The sequence below is a fragment of the Anabrus simplex genome, chromosome 3, assembly GCF_040414725.1.
Source record: "Anabrus simplex isolate iqAnaSimp1 chromosome 3, ASM4041472v1, whole genome shotgun sequence".
Lineage (NCBI taxonomy): Eukaryota > Metazoa > Arthropoda > Insecta > Orthoptera > Tettigoniidae > Anabrus > Anabrus simplex.
The window spans coordinates 70721460-70738234 of NC_090267.1; the positions used below are offsets into that span (position 1 = coordinate 70721460).

The window sequence follows — 16775 nt, forward strand, 5'->3', positions numbered from 1 at the left end:
TTATGATTAGCTTAAAGTTACGGAAGAAACCAAGTTTCAGCCCGTTGAGGGCAGACATAGCTATGTGTACGTGTTTGAAATTATACCACGTCTATAGTATGTTGATTAAAGAGAACAACTATTTATGATTAGCTTAAAGTTACGATGTTCGGAAGAAACCAACTTTCAACCTGTTGAGGGCAGACATAGCTATGTGTGCGTGTTTGAAATTATACTACGTCTATAGTATGTAGATTAAAGAGAACAACTATTTATCAATAGACTAAAGTTACGATGTTCGGAAGAAACCAAGTTTAAGCCTGTTGAGGACGGACATAGCTATGTGTGCGTGTTTGAAATTATACCACGTCTATAGTATGTAGATTAAAGAGAACAACTATTTATCAATAGACTAAAGTTACGATGTTCGGAAGAAACCAAGTTTCAACCCGTTGAGGGCAGACATAGCTATGTGTACGTGTTTGAAATTATACCACGTCTATAGTATGTTGATTAAAGAGAACAACTATTTATGATTAGCTTAAAGTTACGATGTTCGGAAGAAACCAAGTTTAAGCCTGTTGAGGACGGACATAGCTATGTACGCACCTCGTCTATAGTATGTAGATTAAAGAGAACAACTATTTATCAATAGACTAAAGTTACGATGTTCGGAAGAAACCAAGTTTCAGCCCGTTGAGGGCAGACATAGCTATGTGTACGTGTTTGAAATTATACCACGTCTATAGTATGTTGATTAAAGAGAACAACTATTTATGATTAGCTTAAAGTTACGGAAGAAACCAAGTTTCAGCCTGTTGAGGGCAGACATAGCTATGTACGCACCTCGTCTATAGCGTGAGGATTAAAGAGAACAACTATTTATCAATAGACTAAAGTTACGATGTTTTAGAAGAAACCAAGTTTCAACGAATAGAGGTCAGACATACCTTAAAATCTTCGCGCTGCAAACTGTTACTCGGATGTATAAAATGCGTGCGTTCAAGCCTGAAACTCGAATGATAATATTCTGGTCGTACCTAAAAAAAGAAGAAACATATATGAATGTAGTGTAGGGTACATCATCTAACCTAATTATCTTTACAACTCAAAGTTCGAAAACATACCTTTAAAAAAATGCACGTGCTGCAGGCTGTTACTGGGATGAATAAAATTGTTGCGTACTTTCGAACGGTACCTAAAAAAAGAACAAACATATATGAATGTAGATGTCTAGCGTAGAAGTTGCTTTGCAAATAAAAAAAGGTAATTAACAGTTCTACCTTACCTTAAGATAAAGGCTGAAGAATAATATTCACTGCAGACGGGAGATGTGTGCATGTAATAAACGCATACAGAGAACTGTGAGCACTTCGCGCAGACTGCTGCGGCTAAATATTCTGCTTGTTACCAAGCGGATATGATAATCGCTGAGCTGACAACTGCGGTACAGTCGGAACGAATGCAAACAAGAGCTCCTACCTGCAGGCTGACGTATTCAAACCTCCTGTTGATACCGAGGTGTCAGAATTTAAGAGTTCGATCCTTGGAAAGTTAGCGTGTGATCCTCGACTTCTCGAGGGTACATACGCGGTATTCCTTACCTGTAGGTATTGAGCTAAAGCTAGATCATGTAATGACGATCGCGCAGGCCCCTCGCCTAGCATTTACGGCTTCCAGTTCGAACCCGCTATCTTCCGAAGTAGCGAGAATGATTGAAGAGCGTTTGAGGGTGATTCATTTGTTGGATGGAGGCGTTAAGCTGACTTCTTCGGTAGGAGTAGGCTATGTCGGGATATCGATTTAAAATCCTAGTCAGGAAGGGCAACCGGTCGTATGGTGTGAGGCGGGGTGTGCAAAAAAGCTAGCAATAAGTAAGGGCTGTTGATGGGGACGTTAAACCTTGTGCAGACTCCTTCGAAAATGATTTTTTTGAGTACATGACTTGACGGTGATTCATTTGTCGGATGGAGGCAATAAGCCTTGTGCAGGCTTCTTCTAGTCGGGAGTAGGCTATGTATCGGTACCGGGATATCTAGTTATAAAACCTGCTACAACAAATTTATCACGTATACTGCGATTTAAAATCCTAGTCAGGAAGGGCAGCCGGTCGTATGGTGTGAGGCGGGGTGTGCAAAAAAGCTAGCAATAAGTAAGGGCTGTTGATGGGGACGTTAAACCTTGTGCAGACTCCTTCGAAAATGATTTTTTTGAGTACAAGACTTGACAGTGATTCATTTGTCGGATGGAGGCAATAAGCCTTGTGCAGGCTTCTTCTAGTCGGGAGTAGGCTATGTATCGGTACCGGGATATCTAGTTATAAAACCCGCTACAACAAATTTATCACGTATACTGCGATTTAAAATCCTAGTCAGGAAGGGCAGCCGGTCGTATGGTGTGAGGCGGGGTGTGCAAAAAAGCTAGCAATAAGTAAGGGCTGTTGATGGGGACGTTAAACCTTGTGCAGACTCCTTCGAAAATGATTTTTTTGAGTACAAGACTTGACAGTGATTCATTTGTCGGATGGAGGCAATAAGCCTTGTGCAGGCTTCTTCTAGTCGGGAGTAGGCTATGTATCGGTACCGGGATATCTAGTTATAAAACCCGCTACAACAAATTTATCACGTATACTGCGATTTAAAATCCTAGTCAGGAAGGGCAGCCGGTCGTATGGTGTGAGGCGGGGTGTGCAAAAAAGCCAGCATTAAGTAAGGGCTGTTGATAGGAGGCGTTAAACCATGTGCAAGCTCCTTCACCAGGAGAAGCCTACATGCCGGTACCGTGCAGGTTCTTTCGATAGGAGTAGGCACTGTGTGTGTTTTAACCTCTCCGTACAATCATGATAGTTTACGTTAGGAACTTACATAGGCTAAATGCTACACATTCTATGGCAGAGCCGGGAATCGAACTCGGACCTCCGAGGGTAGCAGCTAACTACTGCACTACAGAGGTGGACTATTTCAGAATATTTTACAACCTTAATTAGTACTATGTTTTAAGAGCTTGAATGGTACTCACATAAGAAGACGTTCGCGAGTTACAAGCCGCTTATCAGTGTCTTCGTTCAAGGTCGAGCCGGAAGATACGTATACAATTTCAGCTAACACATGCATTCCACACAACTCGCTCAGAATGACTGTGCCGATACTTCGAGCACTGTAGGACAAATCTATAGCCTACAGTATGCATGCCTCTCACCCGGTAGTCTCGGGTTCGATTCTCTTGGGAATAAAAATGTGTTTAAATCGCATGAATGTGTTGAGTTGTCCTTCCTGATGCAAAACTAGCAGTATCTAACCTCATAGTTTTACGACCGGTTGCCCTTCCTGACAACTCGGATTAAGAATCTGTCGAGAATCGGGGATTTACAGCTAGATCAACTTCTTAGATTTTAAATCACGAACTATTGTTTTACGGCCGGATGCCCTTCCTGACTAAGATTTTAAATCGCAAGAATTTGTTTTTAAGACTAGTCGCCCTCCCTGATGCAAAACTAGCAGTATCTAAGCTCTTGGTTGCCCTTCCTGACAACTCGGATTAAGAATCTGTCGAGAATCGGGGATTTACAGCTAGCTTAGATTTTAAATCACGAACTAACAAGAGCACGTGGAATTTACCGCTGCCAGGGCAGCACTGTTCTCTCTGGATTAAAAGCTTTGTTTCCAAACAAGAGCACGTGGAATTTGCCGTCACCGGGGCAGCACGGTGATTAAAGATGGTGGATGACAGCTCTGTCAGAAAAGCACATGGGTTTGTAAAGCATTTAGAATTTGTCGTCACCACATAGAGTGTAGCACGGTGATTAAAGATGGCGGATGACAGCTGTCAAAAAAGCACATGGCTTTGTTTCTACGTGGAATTTGCCGTCACCGGGCAGCACGGTGATTAAAGATGGCAGATGACAGCTGCACATGGCTTTGTTTCTACGTGGAATTTGCCGTCACCACATAGAGGGCAGCACTGTTCTCTTCGGATTAAAGATGGTGGATGACAGCTGTCAAAAAAGCACATAGCTTTGTTTCTACGTGGAATTTGCCGCCACCACATAGAGGGCAGCACTGTTCTCAAAGATGGCGGATGACAGCTGTCAAAAAAGCACGTGAGTATGTTTCTACGTGGAATTTGCCGTCACCACATAGAGGGCAGCACTGTTCTCAAAGATGGCAGATGACAGCTGTCAAAAAAGCACATGGCTTTGTTTCTACATGGAATTTTTCAATTTGCCGCCACCACATAGAGGGCAGCACTGTTCTCTCTGGATTAAAGATGGCGGATGACAGCTGTCAAAAAAGCACGTGAGTATGTTTTCAAACAAGAGCACGTGGAATTTGCCGCCACCACATAGAGGGCAGCACTGTTCTCTCTGGATTAAAGATGGCGGATGACAGCTGTCAAAAAAGCACGTGAGTATGTTTTCAAACAAGAGCACGTGGAATTTGCCGCCACCACATAGAGGGCAGCACTGTTCTCTCTGGATTAAAGATGGCTGCATGTCGAAAAGCATTTTTTCAAATTATCCGCCACCACATTTCAAAGGTAAGTAGCTAAAGAGGGCAGCACTGTGCTCAAAGATGGCAGATGACAGCTATCAAAAAAGCACGTGGCTGTCAAAAAGCACGTGGATTTGTTTATCTCGAGCTAGTGAGGTTAAGTTGGTACCACTAAGGTTTATTCCCGTCAAGATGGCAGTACTGAGGTTTGCGATGCGTTGTTGTCTGTCAAAAAGCACGTGGCTTTATTTACAAATCTGTCAAAAGCACGTGGCTGTCAAAAAGCACGTGGCTTTGTTTACCTCGCGCTAGTGAGGTTAAGTTGGTACCACTAAGGTTTAGGCCCGTCAAGATGGCAGTACTGAGGTTAGCGATGCGTTGTTGTCTGTCAAAAAGCACGTGGCTGTCAAAAAACACGTGGCTTTGTTTACCTCATGCTAGTTAGGTTAAGTTGGCACTACTGGGGTTTAGGCCCGTCAAGATGGTAGTACTGAGGTTTGCGATGCGTTGTTGTCGATGACAGCTGTCAAAAAGCACGTGGCTTTGTTTACAAATCTGTCAAAAAGCACGTGGCTGTCAAAAAGCACGTGGCTTTGTTTACCTCGCGCTTGTGAGGTTAAGTTGGCACTACTGAGGTTTAGGCCCGTCAAGATGGCAGTACTGAGGTTAGCGATGCGTTGTTGTCTGTCAAAAAGCACGTGGCTTTGTTTATCTCGCGCTAGTTAGGTTAAGTTGGCAGCACTGGAAGAGGCCTCTGGCTGAGGTGGAGGAGGCCACTGGGAGGCCACTGGCTGAGGAGGAGGAGGAGGTGGCCACTCGGAGGCCACTGGCTGAGGAGGAGGAGGAGGCCACTGGCTGAGGAGGAGGCCTCTCCCGAGAGCCGGAGGAGGAGGAGGCCGCCGAACTCTCCCATTATACTACTTACCGAGGCTGTTCGTTGTGCAGAATGCAAGTATAATGACTAAGAAGGAGCTTTGAGTTAACTTGGATGTTCACTATAAAATCCTCAGCGGCAGGTGAGGATCGAACTCAGACTGTATGATTATGAGACTTACGCGCTGCCTGCTGAACTACCCAGGCTGTTCGACGTGGAAGGGCGAGGATAAGGATTATGGAGTTGCTTTGTGTATACTTGGACATACAAGATAAAAGGCTATGCCCCGGGTGATATTCGAACTCACGACCTTAATATTATGACACTTACGCGCTGCCTGCTGTGCTACCGAGACTGCTCGACGTGGCAAGGCGATTAAAAGAATATGAAGTTGCTTTGTGTATACTTGGACATACAGGATAAAAGCCTATGCACCGGGTGAGGATCGAAATCACGACCTTAAGATTATGAGACTTACGCGCTGCCTGCTTCGCTACCGAGGCTGCTCGAAGGGGGAAGGCAAGCATAAAGAATATGAAGTTGCTTTGTGTACACTTGGACATACAGGATAAAGGCCCATGCCCCGGGTGAGGAATGATCTCACGACCTTAAGATTATGAGACTTACGTGCTGCCTGCTTCGCTACCGAGGCTGCTCGAAGGGGGAAGGCAAGCATAAAGAATATGAAGTTGCTTTGTGTATACTTGGACATACAGGATAAAAGCTCATGCCCCGGGTGAGGTTCGAACTCACGACCTTAATATTATGAGACTTACGCGCTGCGTGGTGCGCTACCGAGGCTGCTCGGGTTGGAGATTGCAAGTATAAAGAATAACAAGGAGCTTTGCGTAAAATTGGATGTTCATGTAATATGCCTTTGCCGCAGTTGAGGATCGAACTAATAGCTTATGATTACGAGACTTACGCGCTGCATGCTGCGCTACCGAGGCGGCTCGGTGTTGAAGGGCGAGGATAAGGAATATGGATTTGCTTTGTGTATACTTGGACATACAAGATTAAAGCCTATGCCCCGGGTGAGGATCGAACTCACCACCTTAAGATTATGAGACTTACGCGCTGCCTACTGCGCTACCGAGGCTGCTCGGTGCTGAAGGGCAATGATAAAGAATATGAAGTTGCTCTGTGTATACTTGGACATACAGGATGTAAGCCTATGCCCCGGGTGAGGATCGAACTCACGACCACAAGATTAGAGACGCGCTGCCTGCTGCGCTACCGAGGCTGCTCGATGGGGGAAGGCAAGGATAAGGATTATGAAGTTGCCTTGTGTATACCTGGACATACAAGATAAAATCCTATGCCCCGGGTGAGGATCGAACTCACGACCTTAAGATTATGAGACTTACGCGCTGCCTGCTGCGCTACCGAGGCTGCTCGATGGGACCAGGCGAAGATAAAGAATATGAAGGTCCTTTGTGTATATTTGGACATACTAGATTAAAGCCTATGCCCCGGGTGAGACTCGAAGTCACGACCTGAAGATCATGAGACTTACGCGCTGCCTGCTGCGTTACCAAATCTGCACTTACCGGCCAATGTAAGGACAAAGAATAAGAAGGTGCTTTGTGTAAACGTGGACATAGAAGATTAAAGCCAATGCCCCAGGTGAGGATCGAACTCACGACCTTAGGATTATGAGACTTACGCGCTGCCTGCTGCGCTACCGAGGCTGCTCGTTGTTGACGGGCAAGGATAAAGAATATGAAGTTGCTCTGTGTATAATTGGACATAAAAGATAATATCTTTTGCCCCGAGTGAGGACCGAACTCACGACCTTAAGATTATGAGACCTACGCGCTGCCTACTGCGCTACGGAGGATGCTCGATGTGGCAAGGCGAGGATAAAGAATATGAAGTTACTTTGTGTATACTTCGACATTCAGGTTAAAAGCCAATGCCCCGGGTGAGGATCGAACTGACGACCTTAAGATTATGAGACTTACGCGCTGCCTGCTGCGCTACCGAGGCTGTTCGTTGAGCAGAATGCAAGTATAATGACTAAGAAGGAGATTTGAGTTAACTTGGATGTTCACTATAATAGCCTCTGCGGCAGGTGAAGTTCGAACTAAGACCGTATGATTATGAGTCCTTCGCGCGCTGCCTTCTGCGTTACCAAGTCTGCACTTACCGGGCAATGTAAGGGCAAAGAATATGAAGGAGTTTTGTGTAAACGTGGACATAGAAGAATAAAGCCTATGACCCGGGTGAAAATCGAACTCACGACCTTAAGATTATGAGAAACGCGCTGCCTGCTGCGCTACCGAGACTGCTCATTCTACGGAATGTAAGGATAAAGACTAAGGAAGGAGCTTTGTGTAAACTGGGACATTCATTTTGAAAGACTAAGCCTCAGGGGAGGATTGAACCCACGACCATAAGACTAAGAGACTATGAGCTGCCTGCTGCGCTACCGAGGCTGCTCAATGGGGGAAGGCAATTATATAGAATATGAAGTTGCTTTGTGTATACTTGGACATGCAAGATAAAAACCTATGACCCGGGTGAGGATCGAACTCACGACCTTAAGATTATGCGACACGCGCTGCCTGCTGCGCTACCGAGGCTGTTCGTTGCGCAGAATGCAAGTATAATGACTAAGAAGTAGCTTTGAGTTAACTTGGATGTTCACTATAAAAGCCTCTGCGGCAGGTGAGGATCGAACTCAGACTGTATGATTATGAGACTTACGCGCTGCCTGCTGAACTACCGAGGCTGTTCGACGTGGAAGGGCGAGGATAAGGAATATGGAGTTGCTTTGTGTAAACTTGGACATACAAGATGAAAGGCTATGCCCCGGGTGATATTCGAACTCACGACTTTAAAATTATGAGACTTACGCGCTGCCTGCTGCGCTACCGAGGCTGCTCGACGTGGCAAGGCGATTGAAAGAATATGAAGTTGCTTGGTGTATACTTGGACATACAAGATAAAAGCCTGTGCCCCGGGTGAGGATCGAACTCACGACCTTAAGATTATGAGACTTACGCGCTGCCTGCTGCGCTACCGAGGCTGTTCGTTGTGCAGAATGCAAGTATAATGACTAAGAAGGAGCTTTGAGTTAACTTGGATGTTCACTATAAAAGCCTCTGCGGCAGGTGAGGATCGAACTCAGACTGTATGATTATGAGACTTACGCGCTGCCTGCTGAACTACCGAAGCTGTTCGACGTGGAAGGGCGAGGATAAAGAATATGGAGTTGCTTTGTGTATACTTGGACATACAAGATTAAAGCGTTTACCCCGGGTGAGGATCGAACTCACGACCTTAAGGTTATGAGACTTACGCGCTGCCTACTGCGCTACCGAGGCTGCTCGACGTGGCAAGGCGATTAAAAGAATGTGAAGTTGCTTTGTGTATACTTGGACATACAGGATAAAGGCCCATGCCCCGGGTGAGGATCGAACTCACGACCTTAAGATTATGAGACTTACGCGCTGCCTGCTGCGCTACCGAGGCTGTTCGGGATGCAGAGTGCAAGTATAAAGAATAAGAAAGAGCTTTGTAAAAAATAGGATGCTCAAGATAAATGCCTTTGCCGCAGGTAAGGATCGAACTAAGACCGTATGATTATGAGTCTTTCGCGCGCTTCCTGCTGCGTTAACAAGTCTGCACTTACCGGGCAATGTAAGGACAAAGAATACGAAGGAGTTTTGTGTAAACGTGGACATAGAAGAATAAAGCCTATGAGCCGGGTGAAAATCGAACTCACGAACTTATTATTATGAGACTTACGCGCTGCCTGCTGCGCTACCGAGACAGTTAATTCTGCGGAATGTAAGGATAAAGACTAGGAAGGAGCTGTGTGTAAACATGGACATTCATGTTGAAAGACTAAGCCTCAGGGGAGGATCGAACCCACGACCATGAGACTAAGAGACTTACGTGCTGCCTACATAGGCTGCTAGAATGGGGGAAGGCAATTATATAGAATATGAAGTTGCTTTGTGTATACTTGGACATACAAGATAAAAGCCTATGCCCCGGCTGAGGATCTAACTCACGACCTTATGATTATGTGACTTACACGCTGCCTGCTGCGCTACCGAGGCTGCTCGGTGGCGAAAGGCAAGTATAATGACTAAGAAAGAGCTTTGAGTTAACTTGGATGTTCACTATAAAAGCCTCCGCGGCAGGTGAGGTTCGAACTCAGACTGTATGATTATGAGAATTACGCGCTGCCTGCTGCACTACCCAGGCTACCCTACGTGGAAGGGCGAGGATAAGGAATATGAAGTTGCTTTGTGTATACTTGGACATACAAGATAAAAGCCTATGTACCGGTTGAGGATCGAACTCACGACCTTATGATTATGAGACTTACGCGCTGCCTGCTGCGCTACCGTGACTGCTCATTCTGCAGAATGTAAGGATAAAAACTAGGAAGGAGCTTGGTGTAAACAGGGACATTCACGTTGAAAGACTAAGCCTCAGGGGAGGATCGAAACCACGACCATAAGTCTAAGCGACTTACGTGCTGCCTGTTGTGCTACATAGGCTGCTAGAATGGGGAGGCCAAGGATAAAGAATATAAAGCAGCTTTGAGAATAATAGACATACAAGATAAAAGAACATATCCCTGGTGAGGATCGAAATCACGACCTTAATATTATGAGACTTACGCGCTGCCTGCTGCGCTACCGAGGCTGCTCGATCAGTGAAGGCTATTATATTGAATATGAAGTTGCTTTGTGTATACTTGGACATACAAGATAAAAGCCTATGCCCCGGGTGAGGATCGAACTCACGACCTTAATATTATGAGACTTACGCGCTGCCTGCTGCGCTACCGAGGCTGCTCGACGTGGCAAGGCGATTAAAAGAATATGAAGTTGCTTTGTGTATACTTGGACATACAAGATAAAAGGCTATGCCCCGGGTGATATTCGAACTCATGACCTTAAGATTATGAGACTTACGCGCTGCCTGCTGCGCTACCGAGGCTGCTCGACGTGGCAAGGCGATTAAAAGAATATGAAGTTGCTTTGTGTATAGTTGGTCATACAGGATAAAAACCTATGCCCCGGGTGAGGATCGAAATCACGACCTTAAGATTATGAGACTTACGCGCTGCCTGCTGCGCTACCGAGGCTGCTCGATGTGGCAGGGCAAAGAAAAAGAATATGAAGTTGCTTTGTGTATACTTGGACATACAGGATAAAAGCCTATGCCCCGGGTGAGGATCGAACTCACGACCATAAGAATATGAGACTTAAGCGCTGCCTGCTGCGCTACCGAGGCTGTTCGTTGTGCACAATGCAAGTATAATGACTAAGAAGGAGCTTTGATTTAACTTGGATGTTCACTATAAAAGCCTCCGCGGCAGGAGAGGATCAAACTCAGACTGTATGATTATGAGAATTACGCGCTGCCTGCTGCGCTACCCCGGCTGCCCGACGTGGAAGGGCGAGGATAAGGAATATGGAGTTGCTTTGTGTATACTTGGACATACAAGAATAGAGCATTTGCCCCGGGTGAGGATCGAACTCACGACCTTAATATTATGAGACTTACGCGCTGCCTGTTGCGCTACCGAGGCTGCTCGATGTGGCAAGGCAAAGAAAAAGAATATGAAGTTGCTTTGTGTATACTTGGACATACAGGATAAAAGCCTATGCCCCGGGTGAGGATCGAACTCACGACCATAAGAATATGAGACTTAAGCGCTGCCTGCTGCGCTACCGAGGCTGTTCGTTGTGCAGAATGCAAGTATAATGACTAAGAAGGAGCTTTGATTTAACTTGGATGTTCACTATAAAAGCCTCCGCGGCAGGTGAGGATCGAACTCAGACTGTATGATTATGAGAATTACGCGCTGCCTGCTGCGCTACCCAGGCTACCCGACGTGGAAGGGCGAGGATAAGGAATATGGAGTTGCTTTGTGTATACTTGGACATACAGGATAAAAGCCTATGCCCCGGGTGAGGATCGAACTCACGACCTTAATATTATGAGACTTACGCGCTGCCTGCTGCGCTACCGAGGCTGCTCGACGTGGCAAGGCGATTAAAAGAATATGAAGTTGCTTTGTGTATACTTGGACATACAAGATAAAAGGCTATGCCCCGGGTGATATTCGAACTCATGACCTTAAGATTATGAGACTTACGCGCTGCCTGCTGCGCTACCGAGGCTGCTCGATGTGGCAAGGCGAGGATAAAGAATATGAAGTTGCTTTGTGTATACTTCGACATTCAGGATAAAAGCCCATGCCCCGGGTGAGGATCGAACTTACGACCTTAATATTATGAGACTTACGCGCTGCGTGCTGCGCTACCGAGGCTGCTCGGGGTGGAGATTGCAAGTATAAAGAATAACAAGGAGCTTTGCGTAAAATTTGATGTTCATGTAAAATGCCTTTGCCGCAGGTGAGGATCCAACTAATAGCCTATGATTATGGGACTTACGCGCTGCCTGCTGCGCTACCGAGGCTGCTCGGTGTTGAAGGGCGAGGATAAAGAATATGAAGTTGCTCTGTGTATAATTGGACATACAAGATAAAACCTTTTGCCCCGAGTGATGACCGAACTCACGACCTTAAGATTATGAGACCTACGCGCTGCCTACTGCGCTACGGAGGCTGCTCGATGTGGCAAGGCGAGGATAAAGAATATGAAGTTGCTTTGTGTATACTTCGACATTCAGGATAAAAGCCCATGCCCCGGGTGAGGGTCGAACTCACGACCTTAAGATTATGAGACTTACGCGCTGCCTGCTGCGCTATCGAGGCTGTTCGTTGAGCGGAATGCAAGTATAATGACTAAGAAGGAGCTTTGAGTTAACTTGGATGTTCACAATAAAAGCCTCTGCGGCTGGTGAAGTTCGAACTAAGACCGTATGATTATGAGTCTTTCGCGCGCTGCCTTCTGCGTTACCAAGTCTGCACTTACCGGGCATTGTAAGGACAAAGAATATGAAGGAGTTTTGTGTAAACGTGGACATAGAAGAATAAAGCCTATGACCCGGGTGAAAATCGAACTCACGACCTTAAGATTATGAGACACGCGATGCCTGCTGCGCTACCGAGACTGCTCATTCCGCGGAATGTAATGATAAAGACTAGGAAGGAGCTTTGTGTAAACTGGGACATTCATGTTGAAAGACTAAGCCTCAGGGGAGGATCGAACCCACGACCATAAGACTAAGAGACTTACGTGCTGCCTGCTGTGCTACATAGGCTGCTAGAATGGGTAGGCCAAGGATAAAGAATATAAAGCAGCTTTGTGAATAATAGACATACAATATAGAAGAATATATCCCTGGTGAGGAACGAAAGCACGACCTTAATACTATGAGACTTACGCGCTGCCTGCTGCGCTACCGAGGCTGCTCGATGGGCGAAGGCTATTATATAGAATATGAAGTTGCTTTGTGTATACTTGGAAATAGAAGATAAAAGCCTATGCCCCGGGTGAGGATCGAACTCACGACCTTATGATTATGTGACTTACACGCTGCCTGCTGCGCTACCGAGGCTGCTCGGTGGCGAAAGGCAAGTATAATGACTAAGAAAGAGCTTCGAGTTAACTTGGATGTTCACTATAAAAGCCTCCGCGGCAGGTGAGGTTCGAACTCAGACTGTATGATTATGAGAATTACGCGCTGCCTGCTGCACTACCCAGGCTACCCTACGTGGAAGGGCGAGGATAAGGAATATGGAGTTGCTTTGTGTATACTTGGACATACAGGATAAAAGCCTATGCCCCGGGTGAGGATCGAACTCACGACCTTAAGATTATGAGACGTACGCGCTTCCTGCTGCGCTACCGAGGCTGTTCGTTGTACAGAATGCAAGTATAATGACTAAGAAGGAGCTTTGAGTTAACTTGGAAGTTCACTATAAAAGCCTTTGCCCCGGGCGAGGATCGAACTAACGACCTTAAGATTATGAGACTTTCGCGCTGCCTGCTGCGCTACCGAGACTGCTAATTCTGCGGAATGTAAGGATAAAGACTAGGAAGGAGCTGTGTGTAAACATGGACATTCATGTTGAAAGACTAAGCCTCAGGGGAGGATCGAACCCACGACCATGAGACTAAGAGACTTACGTGCTGCCTACATAGGCTGCTAGAATGGGGGAAGGCAATTATATAGAATATGAAGTTGCCTTGTGTATACTTGGACATACAAGATAAAAGCCTATGTACCGGTTGAGGATCGAACTCACGACCTTATGATTATGAGACTTACGCGCTGCCTGCTGCGCTACCGAGGCTGTTCGGGATGCAGAGTGCAAGTATAAAGAATAAGAAAGAGCTTTGTAAAAAATTGGATGTTCACGATAAATGCCTTTGCCGCAGGTAAGGATAGAACTAAGACCGTATGATTATGAGTCTTTCGCGCGCTGCCTGCTGCGTTACCAAGTCTGCACTTACCGGGCAATGTAAGGACAAAGAATACGAAGGAGTCTTGTGTAAACGTGGACATAGAAGATTAAAGACTATGAGCCGGGTGAAAATCGAACTCCCGACTTATTATTATGAGACTTACGCGCTGCCTGCTGCGCTACCGAGACTGCTAATTCTTCGGAATGTAAGGAAGGAGCTGTGTGTAAACATGGACATTCATGTTGAAAGACTAAGCCTCAGAGGAGGATCGAACCCACGACCATTAGACTAAGAGGCTTGCGTGCTGCCTACATAGGCTGCTAGAATGGGGGAAGGCAATTATATAGAATATGAAGTTGCTTTGTGTATACTTGGACATACAGGATAAAAGCCCATGCCCCGGGTGAGGATCGAACTCACGACCTTAATATTATGAGACTTACGCGCTGCGCGCTGCGCTACCGAGGCTGCTCGGGGTGGAGATTGCAAGTATAAAGAATAACAAGGAGCTTTGCGTAAAATTTGATGTTCATGTAAAATGCCTTTGCCGCAGGTGAGGATCCAACTAATAGCTTATGATTATGAGACTTACGCGCTGCCTGCTGCGCTACCGAGGCTGCTCGGTGTTGAAGGGCGAGGATAAAGAATATGAAGTTGCTCTGTGTATAATTGGACATACAAGATAAAACCTTTTGCCCCGAGTGATGACCGAACTCACGACCTTAAGATTATGAGACCTACGCGCTGCCTACTGCGCTACGGAGGCTGCTCGATGTGGCAAGGCGAGGATAAAGAATATGAAGTTGCTTTGTGTATACTTCGACATTCAGGATAAAAGCCCATGCCCCGGGTGAGGGTCGAACTCACGACCTTAAGATTATGAGACTTACGCGCTGCCTACTGCGCTATCGAGGCTGTTCGTTGAGCGGAATGCAAGTATAATGACTAAGAAGGAGCTTTGAGTTAACTTGGATGTTCACTATAAAAGCCTCTGCGGCTGGTGAAGTTCGAACTAAGACCGTATGATTATGAGTCTTTCGCGCGCTGCCTTCTGCGTTACCAAGTCTGCACTTACCGGGCATTGTAAGGACAAAGAATATGAAGGAGTTTTGTGTAAACGTGGACATAGAAGAATAAAGCCTATGACCCGGGTGAAAATCGAACTCACGACCTTAAGATTATGAGACACGCGATGCCTGCTGCGCTACCGAGACTGCTCATTCCGCTGAATGTAATGATAAAGACTAGGAAGGAGCTTTGTGTAAACTGGGACATTCATGTTGAAAGACTAAGCCTCAGGGGAGGATCGAACCCACGACCATAAGACTAAGAGACTTACGTGCTGCCTGCTGTGCTACATAGGCTGCTAGAATGGGTAGGCCAAGGATAAAGAATATAAAGCAGCTTTGTGAATAATAGACATACAAGATAGAAGAATATATCCCTGGTGAGGAACGAAAGCACGACCTTAATACTATGAGACTTACGCGCTGCCTGCTGCGCTACCGAGGCTGCTCGATGGGCGAAGGCTATTATATAGAATATGAAGTTGCTTTGTGTATACTTGGAAATAGAAGATAAAAGCCTATGCCCCGGGTGAGGATCGAACTCACGACCTTAAGATTATGAGACTTACGCGCTGCCTGCTGCGCTACCGAGGCTGCTCGATGGGTGAAGGCAATTATATAGACTATGAAGTTGCTTTGTGTATACTTGGACATACAAGATAAAAGCCTATGCCCCGGGTGAGGATCGAACTCACGACCTTAAGATTATGAGACTTACGCGCTGCCTGCTGCGCTACCGAGGCTGTTCGTTGTGCAGAATGCAAGTATAATGACTAAGACGGAGCTTTGAGTTAACTTGGATGTTCACTATAAAAGCCTCTGCGGCAGGTGAGGATCGAACTCAGACTGTATGATTATGAGACTTACGCGCTGCCTGCTGAACTACCCAGGCTGTTCGACATGGAAGGGCGAGGATAAGGATTATGGAGTTGCTTTGTGTATACTTGGACATACAAGATAAAAGGCTATGCCCCGGGTGAGGATCGAACTCACGACCTTGAGATTATGAGACTTACGCGCTGCCTGCTGCGCTACCGAGGCTGCTCAATGGGGTAAGGCAATTATATAGAATATGAAGTTGCTTTGTGTATACTTGGACTTACAAGATAAAAGCCTATGCCCCGGGTGAGGATCGAACTCACGACCTTAAGATTATGAAATTTACGCGCTGCCTGCTGCGCTACCGAGGCTGTTCGTTGTGCAGAATGCAAGTATAATGACTAAGAAGGAGCTTTGAATTAACTTGGATGTTCACTATGAAAGCCACTGCGGCAGGTGAGGATCGAACTCAGACTGTATGATTATGAGACTTACGCGCTGCCTGCTGAACTACCCAGGCTGTTCGACGTGGAAGGGCGAGGATAAGGAATATGGAGTTGCTTTGTGTATACTTGGACATACAAGATAAAAGGCTATGCCCCGGGTGATATTCGAACTCACGACCTTAATATTATGAGACTTACGCGCTGCCTGCTGCGCTACCGAGGCTGCTCGACGTGGCAAGGCGATTAAAAGAATATGAAGTTGCATTGTGTATACTTGGACATAAAGAATAAAGATCCTTGCCCCGGGTGAGGATAGAACTCACGACCTTAATATTATGAGACTTACGCGCTGCCTGCTGCGCTACCGAGGCTGTTCGGGATGCAGAGTGCAAGTATAAAGAATAAGAAAGAGCTTTGTAAAAAATATAATGCTCACGATAAATGCCTTTGCCGCAGGTAAGGATCGAACTAAGACCGTATGATTATGAGTCTTTCGCGCGCTACCTGCTGCGTTACCAAGTCTGCACTTACCGGGCAATGTAAGGACAGAGAATACGAAGGAGTTTTGTGTAAACGTGGACATAGAAGATCAAAGCCTATGAGCCGGGTGAAAAACGAACTCACGAACTTATTATTATGAGACTTACGCGCTGCCTGCTGCGCTACCGAGACTGCTAATTCTGCGGAATGTAAGGATAAAGACTAGGAAGGAGGTGTGTGTAAACATGGATATTCATGTTGAAAGACTAAGCCTC

At 46.0% G+C, this 16775-nt stretch overlaps 10 non-coding genes across 10 annotated transcripts; all 10 read right to left on the bottom strand.

Moving 5' to 3' along the window:
- Positions 1 to 6369: 6369 nt before the first annotated feature.
- On the bottom strand, positions 6370 to 6442 carry TRNAM-CAU (transfer RNA methionine (anticodon CAU)). The gene has a single exon. It is a non-coding gene; the product is annotated as a tRNA-Met (tRNA).
- Positions 6443 to 6662: 220 nt separating this feature from the next.
- On the bottom strand, positions 6663 to 6735 carry TRNAM-CAU (transfer RNA methionine (anticodon CAU)). The gene has a single exon. It is a non-coding gene; the product is annotated as a tRNA-Met (tRNA).
- A 1566-nt stretch (positions 6736 to 8301) lies between these two features.
- Positions 8302 to 8374, bottom strand: TRNAM-CAU (transfer RNA methionine (anticodon CAU)). The gene has a single exon. It is a non-coding gene; the product is annotated as a tRNA-Met (tRNA).
- A 373-nt stretch (positions 8375 to 8747) lies between these two features.
- On the bottom strand, positions 8748 to 8820 carry TRNAM-CAU (transfer RNA methionine (anticodon CAU)). The gene has a single exon. It is a non-coding gene; the product is annotated as a tRNA-Met (tRNA).
- Positions 8821 to 10529: 1709 nt separating this feature from the next.
- On the bottom strand, positions 10530 to 10602 carry TRNAM-CAU (transfer RNA methionine (anticodon CAU)). The gene has a single exon. It is a non-coding gene; the product is annotated as a tRNA-Met (tRNA).
- A 374-nt stretch (positions 10603 to 10976) lies between these two features.
- TRNAM-CAU (transfer RNA methionine (anticodon CAU)) lies at positions 10977 to 11049 on the bottom strand. The gene has a single exon. It is a non-coding gene; the product is annotated as a tRNA-Met (tRNA).
- Positions 11050 to 14530: 3481 nt separating this feature from the next.
- On the bottom strand, positions 14531 to 14603 carry TRNAM-CAU (transfer RNA methionine (anticodon CAU)). Its single transcript has one exon. It is a non-coding gene; the product is annotated as a tRNA-Met (tRNA).
- Positions 14604 to 15276: 673 nt separating this feature from the next.
- TRNAM-CAU (transfer RNA methionine (anticodon CAU)) lies at positions 15277 to 15349 on the bottom strand. Its single transcript has one exon. It is a non-coding gene; the product is annotated as a tRNA-Met (tRNA).
- Positions 15350 to 15425: 76 nt separating this feature from the next.
- On the bottom strand, positions 15426 to 15498 carry TRNAM-CAU (transfer RNA methionine (anticodon CAU)). Its single transcript has one exon. It is a non-coding gene; the product is annotated as a tRNA-Met (tRNA).
- A 225-nt stretch (positions 15499 to 15723) lies between these two features.
- Positions 15724 to 15796, bottom strand: TRNAM-CAU (transfer RNA methionine (anticodon CAU)). The gene has a single exon. It is a non-coding gene; the product is annotated as a tRNA-Met (tRNA).
- Between the last annotated feature and the right edge of the window lie 979 nt (positions 15797 to 16775).